Here is a 16,381-nt window from a genome sequence, read left to right as displayed (position 1 = left end):
TAGCAGATTGCAACAAAAAGAGAGAGAGAGGACTCGTTTGCTTTGGGGACTGCAAATTTTTCCAGCTGGTCAGTTTCCAGGTGCTTGAAATGGACAAGCCGGAATCTCCCTCCCCTCCCTCCCCCCAAATGAAAAGGAGGACTCATTCGCCCAAGGATCTCCCATATTCTCTCTCAGATCGCAAAAAAAGGAAAAAGGGTTCATTTCCTTCGGGGACTGGCAGATTTTGGAGATTTGCAGCTGATCGGTTTCCCACCTCCCCCCAAATCAAATGGAAACAAACGCTTCTCCCCAGAAGCTCCCCAAAGGGGCGAGTTATTACACACAGAGAGAGAGACTCCCCCATATACACACTTTCTCTGCCATCAGTGCCCCCTCCCCATTCTGCAACCCACGAGCGAACCATCCTGCCCCCGAGTGAAATGAAATGACATCCCTGCAGGAAAAGAGAAAGAGGTCTCCAGGACAGAATCAGAGAATAACGTATTTTAAATTCAGCTGATCCTAATATTTGCAAAACAAGATTTTCAATGAAGTTAGGGCTGGGTTTTGGGGAGGGGTTGGGCTATTTTTAAAAAATGCAAACAAACAAACAAACAAACAAACACGCCCCTACCTGACTCTCTCACTCCTGTGCCTCCCTTTTTTTTTTCAGAGTCTGCAGGAATGCATCGCTTCTCCCAGCAGGGAAGAAAAGACTTCTCCCTCGCCCTCTCTCGCTTCTCCAAGCAGCGGCGGAGGAGGAGGCGACGGGGCCACCGGCTTCCGAGGCGGAGGGCGATTTTTCAAAGGTGGGGTGTGCGGGGTGGGAGATGGACCCACTCAGAGGGGGCTGAGCCCCACCAGCAGCATCCCCTGCAAAGGAGAGGATGGAGGGGGGAGGAGAAGAGGGGCAGGGTGGGTGGGTGAGTGGGTTTGTAGAAGGGGGGTTCCCTACAGCCAATCCTCGCTCGCAGCTCTGGAAACAAAGGGGGCAGGCAGCCCAGATCAGCCTGGGGGGAAACTGCAGAGAGGCTGGTGTCGAAGGGACCCTTTCGTGGCGCCCCGCTGGTTCTCCATGGGGGGGGGTGATGGTTGTGGGGTGGGGGTCTCGCCTCTCCCCTCTCGCCTCCTCGACCTGCCTGGGCTGATGCTCTCTCTCTCTCTCTCTCTTCCACCTGCACGCCCAGTTAGAGAGGAATAGCAGCTGCTGGTGGGACTGATGGTAATGCAAGGCAGAACTGGGAAAGCGGGGGGGGGGGGATGAAGAAAGAGAGTATCAGGTGCGCATGCGCTTGGGTTCCTATAAAGACACACAGACATTCCCTCTCTCACACACGCACACACAATCTCTCTTAAAATTACACTTACACTTTTCCGACGGGTAGCTCTCGGGCATGCAACTTTTGCAAAACAAATATGAAATAAGTTCGTGGGTGTTTGGAGAGAGGTTTGCAGGAGTTGCTCACCTGACCAGATCTGGGTGTATAGATTTTTTCATTAGGGTTAGGCTTGCCATAAACAGCCTCGGTACGATTCTACAGTGGGGAGTTTTTAAAACAACAACAACGACGACGACGATGAAAGGCAATTCAGTATTTGAAAAAAAATTGAAAACACCTCCACACCTATCTTTCTATAAAGCATATAGGTAACGATTGCATAGGTGAAAAGGGTATTTCAAATACAGATCTTGACTTGCATGTCCTGCTGAAAAAGGGAGAGAGGAAGGAATAGACACCGAAAGGACAATGGGGTTACAGCCAGTGCAGGGGTGACAACTTGAATAAAATGTTGGGGGGCCAGGTAAGCCCTGCCCTGCATAATCGATCACATGACTCAGTGCGCACACAGCCTTTGAATGGCAATGCCCATTCACTTTGGGGGACCCCTCAACTATTTTATTCAGGGGCAAAGGAGTTGGCTCTGATGAGCCAGTGTTAGCGCAGCTCAGGGTGGTCCCACTGAGATCCCTGCATTGCAGGGGGTTGGGCTAGATGACCACTGGGGTCCCTTCCAACTATTCTATGGTTCTTTGAAAACAAGGAAAATTGACTCACTTGGGGCCATTAATTTCAATGGGCCCGCTCTGCCTTTGTTGGTTACAACTTACAGTTTTAACTAGGAGGGAGGACAGCAGTTAATTTCTGTGGGGAGTTCTCATTAGGTCTAGGTCAGGGGTCAGCAACCTTTTTCAGCTGTGGGCTGCTCCACCGTCCCTCAGACCTTGTGGTGAGCTGGACTAGGGGTGTGTGTGAACGAATTCCTATGCACCGCAAATAACCCAGAGATGCATTTTAAATAAAAGGACACATTCTACTCATGTAAAAACATGTCCGCGGGTCTACCCCTGGTCTACGTGAACGCTCCCCAATGGATCGCGCTCTCTCAGTGAAGAGAGGTTTGGGGGCAAAAGGACCAGAATAGCCCCTCTGCCTTCCCGGGAACTGATGGGGTGGAATGATGGGGCAACCCTCTTGGTAATGCAACTCATTACCAAACTTAAAACCATGGAGAGACCTGGGCTGAACAAAGACATTGGATTCTTATCTCATTATACATGACAAAGCCATTTTTCACCTTCTCACCCCTTGCTTTTTCCTGCAAGACCTATTGCAGTCGTTAAGAGTCGTCAACAGGCTCATCACAGCTATCTGCCAATCACCCATTCCCACCACCCTTCTGAGTAATACCCCTCCCCACCTTCTCACTATATAGAAGGATCTGGCAACTTCTGTTTCAGTGTATCTGAAGAAGTGTGCATGCACACGAAAGCTCATACCAAGAACTAACTTAGTTGGTCTTTAAGGTGCTACTGGAAGGAAAAAAATTTTTTGTTTTGACTATGGCAGACCAACACGGCTACCTATCTGTAACTGGGGCGGCCCTCTGTCATGGATGCTTTCATTGAGATTCCTGCTTTGCAGAGGCTGCACTAGATGGCCCTCTGTTTAGTATACTATAGGATCTTATAATTCTACTTCTACTCAGAGTAGGCCCATTGGAATAAATTAAGCCAAAAGTCTGTGGATATCAGTGGGCCTGTTCTAAGTGGTAATTAGATGGCTGCAACACTTAAGGGCAAGTAACACTGTTACGCAAACCCTTAGCTTGAGATCAGTCAAGTTGCCTGCATTGTAGGGGGTTGGACTAGATGACCCTCAGGTTCCCTTCCTACTCTAGAACTCTATGATTCTATTACTTGCCTCATATGTGCCTGTTTGGCTATGTGCATCTGCACGCCTTGCACTTTTACAAAATGGCACACAATATTTGTTCTGCTTTGGTGAGGAGCAGACATTTCAGCACGGCGTGGCCATCCTTTGGAACTCCCTGCTTCTTGATATCCAGAAAGAGTCTTTGCTTCTTTATAGCCTTAGACCCCTGCTGAAATCTTTTCTGGGTCTATAAATTGGCTACCTACATTTGTTTTAAATGTTCCTCTGTAATGACAATTAAAATTAAAAGGGGTGATTTTGACAGTTCAGAAGAAAAATCTGAGAGGACACCTTGAGGAAGCAGTTCACCAGGGGCGAGCAGGTGGGCGGGAAGGCAAACACCCTGAGAAGCTGAAAGAGGAGGGGGTTGTTGGGTGACAGGATATAGGATATAGGCACCCTCTTCCTTCCCCTGCTAACGAACCTCAGCCACCAGCTTGCACAGAAAGAGCACTTTTTCTCTCGCCCTACAAAGCTGGGTGTGGAATAATGGAGAAAGGGGAGCCTTTTTCCTCGCCTTTGGCAGCGTCCTCGTGAAAGAAGAAGTCCCCTATTCATTTCCATAGGATGTGCGGGGCGCCCTCTCTCAAATCCTATAGAGTGGAGGTCTCTCATTTCCTATCTGATTGTATAGGCCTCCTTTGCATAGCGAAAGCCACTGACTCTATTTCCTGGCATTTATGAATTGACAGACGGGGCAGGGGATCATTGTTCTGTTGTGACATATATATACAGGGGTCTCTGTCTCTAGCTAAGCCGGTGCAGCTGTGTGGTGTATATTTGTGTGTTAAGCTGGTGGGGGGAGCCTGCTAAGAGACCCCCCTACCCTCTACTGAATAGAGAAAAGGACCCAAAAAAATGATGGCAAGTTTCAGAGGCTTCTTCCCTTGCAAGGAAGAAGCTTTCGCAGCATTTAGCTCTCAGCCCTACCTGGGGATCGGACATGGAATCCTAGAATTATAGAGTTGGAATGGATCCCTGAGGGTCATCCAGCCCAACCCCTTGCAATGCAGGAATCTCAAGTAAATCATCCATGACAGATGGCCACCCAACCTCTGCTTTAAAACCTCCAAGGAAGGAAGGAAGACTGTTCCCCTGTTGAACAGCTCTTACTGTCAGAAAGTCCTTCCTGATGTTGAGTCAGAATCTCCTTTCCTGTAACTTGAATCCATTGGTTCGGGTCCTGCCCTCCAAAGGAGCAGAAAACAAGCTTGCTCCATCCTGATGTATGGATGTGAGAGCTGGACCATAAAGAAGGCTGATTGCCGAAAAATGGATGCTTTTGAATTCTGGTGCTGGAGGAGACTCTTGAGAGTCCCATGGACTGCAAGAAGATCAAACCTTCCATTCTGAAGGAAATCAGCCCTGAGTGCTCATTGGAAGGACAGATCCTGAAGCCGAGTCTCCAATACTTTGGCCACCTCAGGAGAAGAGAAGAATCCCTGGAAAAGACCCTGATGCTGGGAAAGATGGAGGGCACAAGGAGAAGGGGACGACAGAGGACGAGATGGTGGGACAGTGTTCTCGAAGCTACCAGCATGAGTTTGACCAAACTGCGGGAGGCAGTGGAAGACAGAAGGGCCTGGCGTGCTCTGGTCCAGGGGGTCATGAAGAGGCGGACATGACTAAACGACTAAACAACAACAAAATTGAGTTGATCAAGTCTAGTTCCAGATTTGCTTGTAACCTGCTTGTAACTTCAAGAGTTGTCTTGAAAATGATGGTTTCGCTGTACAGTGGTACCTTGGGTTACATACGCTTCAGGTTACAGACTCTGCTAACCCAGAAATAGTTCCTCAGGTTAAGAACTTTGCTTCAGAATGAGAACAGAAATCGTGTGGTGGCAGCGCGGCAGCAGCGGGAGGCCTCATTAGCTAAAGTGGTGCTTCAGGTTAAGAACAGTTCCATGTTAAGAACGGACCTCCGGAACAAATTAAGTACTTAACCCGAAGTACCACTGTATATGTGGTAAATCTTATTACAATTGTTTGGATGTTCTAATACTTGTCAAAATATCAAATTATGCATCCTTTTCTCCATTATAGCACCCAGTGTGAGATTTTGGGTTGTTTTCCATTGGGTTGCAATTACTATGTTAGGTGCCAAAATCATGTATAAGACCAATTCTTCTCACAATATATCTACATTGGTATCATCAGGAACATTCAGTTAACATTAATTTTGGACAACAAACTTGCCCTAAATTTACCAAGCTTATCACAAGCACTCCAACAATTAGGTGATATGGAAGAAAACATTTTTGACATTTTGCAAAGGACCGAACCCTTCTTCCTAATGCTCTGATCAAGTGGTGGGAGCATCTTTGGAAAATAGTTCTCTTTCCTGTTACCAGGGATCAAATATTAGTCGTATCCATGCTGGGTTAGTGATGGCAATTTTTTATTTTAGGCTGCAAGAAAGAGCAAAATTGCCATCAAACTAGGTCACATTTCTTTTTGTAAAAAAGAAAGATGTATGATTCAGTCTATAAAGATGATGGAAGACAGAAAACCTGCAGGAATCGGGGGGGAAGGGGGGGCAGAAGGAGCAAAGAACCAGGTCGTGTGTGTCTTTTCATTCCCTTCTGGTGGAAAGTTTCCAAAAGAGTTATTTCGGAAGGTACAATTTCACATCTGAAGGGAATCCCTGCAGCGCTCTGTCCTGCACAGCTGGGCCGGGTGTGAAACTGTGATGGATGGTCTGCAGCAAAGGCTTTGGATGGCAAAATTCATAGAATCGTAGAGTTGCAAGGGAACCTGGGGGTCATCTAGTCCGTCCCTCTGCAATGCAGGAATATGCAGCCGTCTCCAGGGATTGAACCTGCAACCTTGGCATTATCAGCGCCCGGCTTTAACTGACTGAGCTATCCAATTTCATCCATTAAAAGCAGTGATGACTTCTCCATTAGAGTGAATGGGGTGGGTGCTGGGTGCCCCATGAGCCAGTGATAGGCAGAGCTAATCAATGCCTCCTTTGCCCCGTCTTCCTCTTCCCGGCAAGAGTCGTATTTTGTATTCTCATTTTCTATTTTTTTCTGTTGTGAATCACCCTTGGAACTTCAGATGAAGGGCTATGTACAAATTTAATTGATTATTATTATTATTATTATTAACAACAACAACATCCATGCCACACATTTAAAGCACATTTCATAGAATCACAGCATTGTAGGGCTGGAAGGGACCATGAGGGTCATTTAGTCCAACCCCCTACAATGCAGGAATCTTTTGCCTGACATGGGGTTCGAACCTACAACCCGGTGGGTTCTTTTGACCAGGAATCTTTTGCCTGCCCTGTGGGCTCGAACCCACAAACCTGAGATCAAGAGTCTCATGCTCTACCGATTGAGATATCCCACCAACCTGAGTTTTCTCCTCAAGGAATCCTGGGAACGGTATTGCCAATGGTGGCATGGCAGGTGAAGAGTCGGACTAGGCCTTGGGAGGCTCTGGGTTCAAATTCCCCACTTCTCCGTGAAGCTCACTGGTCGACCTTGGAAGGCAGTTGCTGCCGCCTTATTCTAACCAACCTTACAGGGCTGCTGTGTGGATGAAACAAACAGGAAGAAAGAACCAGGTACACCACATTGAGCTCCTTGGGGGGGGCGGCTCAGAAATGCAATAAATAGAATAACAGATGACCCAGCAAGGTGCTACAATTCCCAGCACCCTTGGCAAACTATAGTTCCCGGGCTTTCAATGTGTGTTGTGCATGTGACCAGGGCACCACTGAGATGGAAGAGGAGGAAGCTGGCAGCAAGAGCCATTCAATAGTGGAATGGACCCCCTTCCTTGGAGGTTTTGCAGCAGAGCTTAGACGGCCATCTGTCCTGGATGCTTGAGCTGAGATTCCTGCATTGGACAGGATGACCCTTGGGGTCCCTTCCAGCTCTCCTCATCTGCCCCGCAGAGGACCTTCAGATCCATGAATAACCATAGTTTAGAGGTCCCGGGCCCCAAGGAAGTCAGACTATCCTCCACCAGGGCCAGGGCCTTCTCAGTGATGGCTCCAACCTGGTGGAAGAGCTATTCCGCCTGGCTTTCAATTTCAACTTATCCTGATCTTTTATTCTCCTTCCTTCCCTCCCCTTCCCCTTTTTATGAAGATTACCCACTCTGGGATCCCACAGCTAATTCTCCCCTGGTCTCCTCGCTGGCCCAAATAGGACTACGTAATTTAGCCAGCTAGTCCTGGTGATCATCTAATGTTTATTGGATGGATTTCCCCCCTAAATTGATTTTTGAATTCTGAACTTATTGTTATTCACATTTTGTGCTGTATTTTATGCCGTTTTTTGTTGCATCAATTAAGTGTTTTAAATTTGTTGTTAGCCGCCCTGAGCCCGGTTTTCTGAACTGGGAAGGGCGGGGTATAAATAAAAATTTATTATTATTATTATTATTATTATTATTATTACCAGCCTCCACTGCTCAGAGAACGATCTCTGAGCAGCAAGACTCCAGGGGTTCCGAGCATTTGCCCAGAGTTTGATTCCTTGGAATGAAGGTCAGCGGAGACTGTGCTGTCTTAGGATATAGAATCATAGAATTGTAGAGTTGGAAGGGATCCTGAGGATCATCTAGTCCAACCCCCGCAAGGCAGGAATAGGCAGCTGTCCTGTATGGGGATTGAACCTGCAACCTCGGCATTATCAGCACCAGGCTCTAAGCAGCTGAGCACATACACACAACCTGAGAATAAGACGGGGAGTCTTGCCACATTAGCACCCTAACAGATCTTCACATTAGTCACAGCTTTGGGTCCAGCACAGAGCAAGCAGGTCCTCTGCGTTTCCGGCTTCCAGCTCAGCTCTCACCCACCACAACTCTGGCTCTTCTTTTTCTACCTAGCAGCTAGGTGAGGGGGCTAGAGGAAATGCCCACCCATTAGCCCAGAGGGCACCCTCACAACTCGTGCGACCATAGCTCATTTTTTGGGAGGGGGGCGTTCTGGTGAGAACTCACAAGTGGCCAGCCAAGATCATTGTCTTACAAAGAAACCCGTCCGGCCTTTTTCAGAGTATTTAAAGAAATATTATGATGCAATGAATTTGAAAGCAGGATTTGAACTATGAGCAACAAAAAGAATATTACAGTTAGGATATAAAAAAAACTGTAGATCTGGCTCAGCAAAGGGATAGAATTAAAAAAAACACTGTGGAAAATGGGGTGGGAAGCTGAGAAAACAAAAAACCCCAAATTATTATGTATTGGAATATTGTGTGAAATTTATGGAAATTTTATGAAATCTATATTTTAAAAAAAACAAATAAACCTGTCTGGCTATTTCAGCAGCAGAATCTTCTATTAGATTCTAAACCCCGCTAGGTATAGGACTCTGAGAATTGTAAGGGACTCGGGGCATCGTCCAGACTGACCCCCCCTCCAACACACAGCACTATTCTTATATGGGAGCTTGATGCATTTATCAGTCTCTCTGCCTATCACACCCAAGCCCCATGCGAATATATGCAGCACAATTGCATCTTGCAAGGGGGGTATGTTCTAGGGATGGCCCTACATGCAAAACCCTGTGTACTCCAACTGCTCTCTCGCAAGTAGCCCCACCTTCAGGAGCTGAGTGGGGCTTGCCCAGCAAGTAAGGCAAGAAAAGCTGGCGGGAAAAAATGAGCTTTTAAGCTCTCCACTTTGCATGCAATTAATTTGCACGGTTTTAAGCAGCTGGCTTTTGACCTTGAAATCGTGCAAATTAATTTGGTGCAAGATGCAATTGTACTGCACATGCACACACCCTGTTGGCAACGGTGTCCCCTTCCCACAAAAAAATCTGCTGGTGCCTGCTCCCTGAGTCAGGAAGGAGCAGCAGCCTGGAATCTGTGTGCATTACTCCTCTTTGTTCTTTCCCTTTCCATTTCTCATCTCCCCCTCCTTTCTCTCTTGATTTTTCTAAGCTGTGGAAGAGAAGCCAGAGGCTACGATATAGCAGATCTGATCTCCCAGATGTGTGAGGCAGTAAAATGCATTCGGTTGGGGGGCCGGGGGAGGAGGGAGAATAGTTAATATACCAAAACAAAACACAACCCTTCCTAACGCACACAAGAAAATAACAATAGATCACGCTCCTGTCACATTTATCTGGAAGCAGAAGGCGTTCCAGCAAATTGGCAGCTCTGTGGGATGTGTAGGAAGACAAGAAGATGCCTTATGCTGAGTCTGACCCCACAGGGGGCCTCAGTATTGCCTACACAGGCTGGCAGCAGCTCCCCAGGGTTCCTCCTACCTGGAGATGCCAGCAGGGATTGAACCTGGGACCAAAGCACCTCTGCTGAGCTACTGCACTTCCCCCAAAGAAATGATAAGATACTAGTCCTCATTGTTCTCATTCAGAATGGGATATAGGAAGCCAGTTTATACCAAGGAACACTGTCCGGCCTTCATGCTACAGAAACTCAGATACAGTGCTACCTCGGGTTAAGAACTTAATTCGTTCTGGAGGTCTGTTCTTAACCTGAAACTCTTCTTAACCTGAGGTACCACTTTAGCTAATGGGGCCTCCCGCTGCCACTGCGCCGCCGGAGCACGATTTCTGTTCTCATCCTGAAGCAAAGTTCTTAACCCGAGGTACTATTTCTGGGTTAGCGGGGTCTGTAACCTGAGGTATCACTGTATATCAGCTAATTGCCAAATGGCACCTTAAACTTTGGTTGCGGTTGCCACAATGCAATGTCTGCAAGCACTTTTTCCTTCCTTTTGCAGTGGGGTTTACAGTGCATGAAAACACCGGTTTACAGTGCATTAAAACACCAAATAAAACAATCCAGAATAAAACAAATTCAAGCTTCCAGGAAAATATTTCAGGTCCTTCTCTAAGTGACATTTTGCTTTCCTCATATTTATTTGCCTACTCAGTTTATAGAGCTGCCCCAAAGCAGAAGGTCTGTAGGGAGCCAGTGGGGTGCAGTGGTGAGAGGGTCGGACTAAGACCTGGGAGATCCGGGTTCGAATCCCCACTCAGCCCTGAAGGACACTGGGGGCCTTGGGGGCTGGTTGCCATCTCTGAACCTAGTCTCAGGGTTGTGGGGAGGGTGAAATAGGGAGAAGGAGAACCATGGACACCACCGGGAGCTCCTTGGAAAGTAAAGGTGGTATATAAATGTTTTAAAAAGAAAAAAGAAAGAACCACCATGATGCCACATGAAACAGAATTCTGGGAGCTGTAGTTTATGAAGGGAGGGATCAGGAGACACCCCACCCACCCCCCGTTCCCCATTCCACAATATATTGTTTCCAAGTCACCTTCCAAGGTAGCCCCATGTAGAGCGTATGGCAGTAGTCCACGCGGGAGATAACCAGAGCACGGACCACTCTGGCGAGACAGGGATCAGGCAGGAAGGGTCTCAGATGGAGCTGGTAGACAGCTGCCCTGGACACAGAATTGGCCTGTGCCTCCATGGACAGTGGAGAGTTCAAAATGATCCCCAGCTGTGCACCTGGTCCTTCGGGGGCACAGTTACCCCATTCAGGACCATTCAGGACCCCCACCCCTGCCCACCCCGTCCCCCCAAACAGTACTTCTGTCTTGTCAGGATTCAACCTCAATCCGTTAGCCACCCTCCATCCTTCAAACACCTCTGGACACTCACACAGGACATTCCAAATGTCCCTGTTTTCCAGGGAAAGTCCCAGATTTACAGAAGCCATTCCGGTTTCTGATTTGATCCCAGAATGTCCCGCTTTTCCTTAGGATGTCCCTGTTTTCATCGGAGAAATGTTGGAGGGTATGCATTCACCGCCTTCGCTGGTTCCAGTTTAAAGGAGAGGTAGAAGCCATGGATGTCATCAGTCTTTGTGAAGAGGTGTGTGTGTGTGTGTGTGTGTGTGTGTGTGTGTGTGTACACTCTTCCTCCTCCTGAAAGGAGATTTGCCCTTTGGAGCACCTCCTCTCCAACATGTTGGGGAGAGCAAGACGAAGAGACGAATGACTTTACACTGCCAGGGGTGTTCCTGACACACGTACAGCCTCCCCGGTTCCGATCCCCTGTCCAGGTGGGCCTCCTTCCCCACTAGAAGCAGCAGAGAGAAAATGGGGGGTGGGGGGAGCAGGAAAGAGTCGTCTGCATTGTAAGCCCCTCTGCCCAAGACCCCAGCTGCAAAGGAGATCATTAAGGGATGAATGTGATCCCTTCTTCAGCAACCGGGTTCATTAGCAACCAGGACCTGAGAGGAATAGTAATTAAATGTGGGGGGTGGGCACTGGGTGTGTGTAAGGAGGCCAGGGGGAAGTCTGCCATCACACAATTGGCTGCCTGTTTTGCACTGGGGAGAAGGGGAGTATCCTGTCATCTGCACAGTCCCTGGCTCGAAGGCAGCTCGACCATAACCACTAGGCAATGGTGCCTTTTTGGAGGCGATGGGCTGTTGGGTGGTCAATCCACCGCTCACATTGATTCGCTTGCCTGTTTCCCCCCACCCTCAAAAGATGAATGACAGAAATTTGGAGAGGTGGCTGGCTCCACCTAAGAGATTCTCCAAATATTCAGCCCCATAGAGCTGCTTTCCACTACGCAAAGCCATAAAATGAGCTGCCTTAGTGAGAAGGTTGATGGTAGTAGCACATAACGCATTCGGCTTGGTGTGGACCTATCAAAAATGCAAATACAGCATATAGGGTGTGATATTGCATGTGGAAATAGGTTAAGACTAGGTGTCAACTTGAATAAAATATGGGAGGGAGGCAGGTAAGCCTCACACCACATAATCGATCCCATGACATGGCACACACACAACATTTGAGGGGGCCCGGCCTCAAGTGGCAGCGAGTTCCGCAGTTTAACTCTGCATTGCGCGAAAAAAGTCCTTTTGTCTGCCCTGAATCTTCCCTGGATGTCAACGGATTCTGGTGTTGTGAGAGAGGGAGGGAGACTTTTCTTCTTCGCCCACCTTCCCCATGCCATGTGCAACCTTCTATCCTTTGGCTTGCCCTTTCTGAACCCTGGGGCGAGGGAAACGGTGCACTCCTTGGTGGACTGGCCAGCGGTCTGATCAAGGCCGGCTCTCCTTGCAAAATGGCCCCAACCCGGGAGCAGAAATGAGGCAGAGAATCGCCAAGCCGGCGGGCTGCCGTTTCGCCTCGCCCTCCTGTCCTTGCAGCGAGGCACTCTGGGCGACGCATGTGGGTCCAGCAGGGCTTTCCTGCCCCCTCGTCCTCCCTCCCCTCTCAGTGAGGGGTGCTGGCACTCTCCCTCCCTCTCAGCTGGCCCAGGAGAGGGGCACATGCGGGCGGCGTCATCCCAGCCCCACAGCCCTGGCCCAGGCATGGTTCCAGCCTCAACGAGTGAGCCTGTCGTGGGGGCGCCTGGATCTCCCCCTCGGAAATCCGCCCCCCAAACCATGTCACTGAACTCTACAATAGGTGTGGAGACGAGTTCAGTAGCCTCCTCTTCTTGTTTCGAACTCTCACTGGGTGCAGGAGCACAGGTCTGGCAGGGACACCAGGAAATCATCCAGACTGACCCCCACAAACGGAGAGCAATATTCATTTTCACACAGCACACTAAGAACCCCATTCCTCAGCACACAAATGCAGAGATTAGTTTTGCCAGGGTGCCGGTCTTAAGGAACCCGGGGCGCTCTTGTTTCTCGGCCCAAAAAAGGCCATTCCATCGGCGCCGTCTCTTCTAGACAGGGCTGCCTGGAAATCCAATCCCGTGAATTAAATTGACATTTTCAGATAATTCCCCACCGCCGGATTATTCCAACCAAATGTCAACTGAATCATAAACGCCTCAGATCCCTGGTGTGGAAAGTTCACTCCCCAAATGTTTCTCTGATCCCGCAACACTTTTGCCATCAGACCTGGGGGAGGGGGGCACTGGTGGGACATCAAAGAATCATGGAGCTAGAAGGGACCCCGAGGGTCATCTAGTCCCACCCTCTGCAAAGCAGGAATCTCCGCTCAAGCATCCGTGGCTTTCGTTGAGACGAAGTGTCACCAGGGTTAACTTGCGTAGTGCGAAAAGCCTGATCTCCAAGGTGGGCGTCTCAGAGCTGACATTTTGCCGGTGGCAAAGCACTGGGGAAACTCCGAGGGACCGCGCCCCCTCCCCATAAAACTCAAGCAGAGGGTGAAGGGACAGCTCTCTCCTGGAGGACAATGGGGGGAGATTGGAAGGTCACCGTCCAATAACATTGCCCTGGAAAAAGGGAACTTCTTTTATTCCAAATTTAGGGCATTTTGCCTCATTCTTTAAAAAAAGCAATTTTATTAAAGGTTTTCAACATATTATACAATATAAACCAAACAGAGCTAAGACCTAAAGAAAGCAGGAAAAAAGAAAACACCCCCACCCCCCATTTTATATTCTATCAAGCTTCTATCTCAATCTTCAGAGATCCACGTCTCCCCAGTTCCCACCTGGGACAGCTCCCATCTGGATCTCTGCATGGCAGGGGGTTGGTCTAGACGACCCTCGGGGTCCCTTCCTATGATTCTTTGAAATATGCACCCTGAGGGCCGCAGCAGCCCCCACCACGGGCGTAGCCGGGTTTTTGTCGGGGGTGTGACAGGCTTTATGTCATGGGGGCCGGACCCGCAATTAGGTGTTATTATTTTTAAATTTACGCCCATGCCGCCCACCCTGCGCACCCCCTCTCCCTCTCTGGACCTGCTCGGACTTGCAGAACCCCCCCCCCAACACAGGCACGCAGCTCTCCCGAACTCATCTCCTGGGGGCCATTCGTCTTCATGTGCCAAAGGGCCGGACGTGAGTTATTGTCTTTTCCCTCTCTCGAGGAATGTCGTGGCACCCACCAGCCCTTGCGCAGTTTATGGATGGGGATATAATGGGTGCCCCTTGGCCCCCCTCCGCACGCCCCACTCTCCTGGCTGGACGGGAAATTGGCAAGGAGGGGGTCCGACGCGTTGCCAGGCAGGGAGGCGGCGGCGGAGACCAGAATGCGGAGTCGCGCCTCTCGCCTCGCCTTTCTCTGACTTGGGCACCGCGCAGCCGGACCCCGGTTTGGGGCAACTGGGGGCTCATCCGCACCCTCTCAAAACCCACCCCGTTGAGAACGGAGGCCTTTTGTGGACTCTTTAAACAAAGATTACAGCCGAGTGAAATCGCGGGCAGGATTCGAGACAAGAGCGGCGGAAGAAAAACGATAAAATAATTGTATTGGGGGGGGGGGATTGGCGATACAATGCAGTAGAAAAGGTTTGAGTAAAAACACTGTGGAGGTGAGAACTTATGGAGCAAAGTGTTTGATTTGAAGGGTATTGTGATATGTCTGCTCCATCTTTTTTTATTTTATGAATCATATGATGTTTCTACTGATGGGGTGATGTGCCGATTTCTGGTTCCTCACCTCAAAAAGGCGCATTGCACAGCTGGAAATGGTTCAGACCAGGGACATGGCATGGAGAAAGTGGACACAGAAGACATTTCCTCTCTCTCTCTCAAAGAACAGTCGGGAGGGACCCTGAGGATCATCTAGTCCAACCCCCTGCAATCTTCTTCTTCACTGGGGAGAGCCACGCAGCCTCTCCCCATTTCCCAGCGCTCATTCTCACAGCATTGCGTTGTAAGTGGGCCTTTCTCTGCTTCATGGGGAAAAGGGAAGGGTGGAGCTCACAGCTGCCACTCACTTTCTCATCTTTCTCTCCATCTAAAGCCCAGACATGCTGGGAGCCTCAATTGCACCTCCCTGGAGGCTTCACCTGGGGAGGAAACCCTGGCTAGGCCCCCCTCCCCTTGCTATGGCTCGGCCCTGCAAGAAGCGAAGTTACAGGAAACCAGGCACAGGGCCTTCTCCGTAGTGGCACCCGCCCTGTGGACAGCCCTCCCATCAGATGTCAAGGAGATGAAGAACTATCTGACTCTTAGAAGACATCTGAAGGCAGCCCTGTATGGGGGAGTTTTTAATGTTTGGTATTATATGATGTTTTTATATGATGGTGATGATGATGCAGGATGGTTATGATCTACCCTCCAGTTCTTGAAAGCCACAGGAGGGGAGAGGTACTTTGAGAATAAAATGTTGGCCTAGATGGGCCCCATTTGGGGCTCTGCTTCTCTCCCCCCCCCCACTCCAACCAGTCTTCTTTGATTCCCAAATGCTGCCTGGCTAGTTTGCAGTCTTGGAGTGCACCCCTGGGATTTGTCCAGGGATGTTCAACGGTGGCCTGCCTTCCCAGCACACTGCTAAGTCATCCCTGTAAATCTTTACAAGATGGGATCCTTGTTTCTGCGTTATTGTCCATATCAAGCGATCTCAGCACCAGAGGCAGAGATGACAGATTTATATCCCAAGAGAGGGGAGGGAGGGGCGCAGAGCTCGGAAGATTTTCCCCCCATCATAAAATATGAGAGGGAGCCACTGGAGTCTATTGAGGAGTTGGAGAGGGACAGCAGCAGCTTGCACTCGGGAAATGGATAACGGCCCAGTGATGGGATTTTATATCCCAAATTGCACTGTAACTCAAAATACTGATAAATGCTCCTTACAGAGAAGCATGAATGCTTTGATGGACAATCTGCGGGGGAGCTTTCTCCCTCCCATGTTGTGGGCAGTAAATGCCTCTGCATACCAGCTGCAGGGAACTGCAAAGTAGAATCAAAGAACTTTTGAGTTGGGAGGGGTCCCAAGGGTCATCTAGTCCAACCCCCTGCAATGCAGGGATCCCAGTGAAAGAATCCCAGGCAGACAGTCATCCAATCTTCCGGGGGGGGGGGCAAAGGGCTTGTTAAAACCTCTTTTCCCAGAAGCAAAATGAGTTTTAACTCACATCTCTTGCACAAATGACTCTTTCACCCCTTATCTCCCAGCGTCAACAGGACGCAAAGGTGCCCAAGTTGGCCTGAACCCGAGTTACTAGCTCCCACACCCCCAAGAGGAAGCTGAGATGGGTGGGGAAGGTTTTCACCTCAAAGGCCGCACAGAGTCTTCTGGGGGCCGCATGCCTGAGGCAAAATTGGATGGAGCAACAAATGTAAAATTTACCTTTCTATAATAGGTTAGTCTCCACACAGACACCCCTCTCTGTCCTCCATCTAAGCATCTTCAGAGTTCAAGAAGCTAGGCTGGACCAGTGAGGGGAGAATTGAAAGGGCCACCATGAGGCTTAGAGGGCCACATCGGGCCTCCAGGCCTAATGCGCCACATTCCTGACTTAGGGATACAGCCATCCACAGTTGAGGCAGCCAGACTGAAAGCTTGGATGATGCC

General features: G+C 49.3%; 1 protein-coding gene across 1 annotated transcript in view; it reads right to left on the bottom strand.

Annotated features, from left to right (window-relative positions):
- Positions 1-1,224, bottom strand: part of NCAN (neurocan) — a 61,070-nt gene extending 59,846 nt beyond the window's left edge. Inside the window, exon 1 of the mRNA XM_053372330.1 lies at positions 617-1,224. The gene's annotated coding sequence lies outside the window, so the exon portion shown is untranslated. The remainder of the gene's footprint in view (positions 1-616) is intronic.
- Positions 1,225-16,381: the final 15,157 nt, after the last annotated feature.

Source organism: Podarcis raffonei, chromosome 18 (assembly GCF_027172205.1).
Source record: "Podarcis raffonei isolate rPodRaf1 chromosome 18, rPodRaf1.pri, whole genome shotgun sequence".
Lineage (NCBI taxonomy): Eukaryota > Metazoa > Chordata > Lepidosauria > Squamata > Lacertidae > Podarcis > Podarcis raffonei.
The sequence above is the reverse complement of the archived record's forward strand: the minus strand, read 5'-3'. Positions and strand labels throughout refer to the sequence as shown.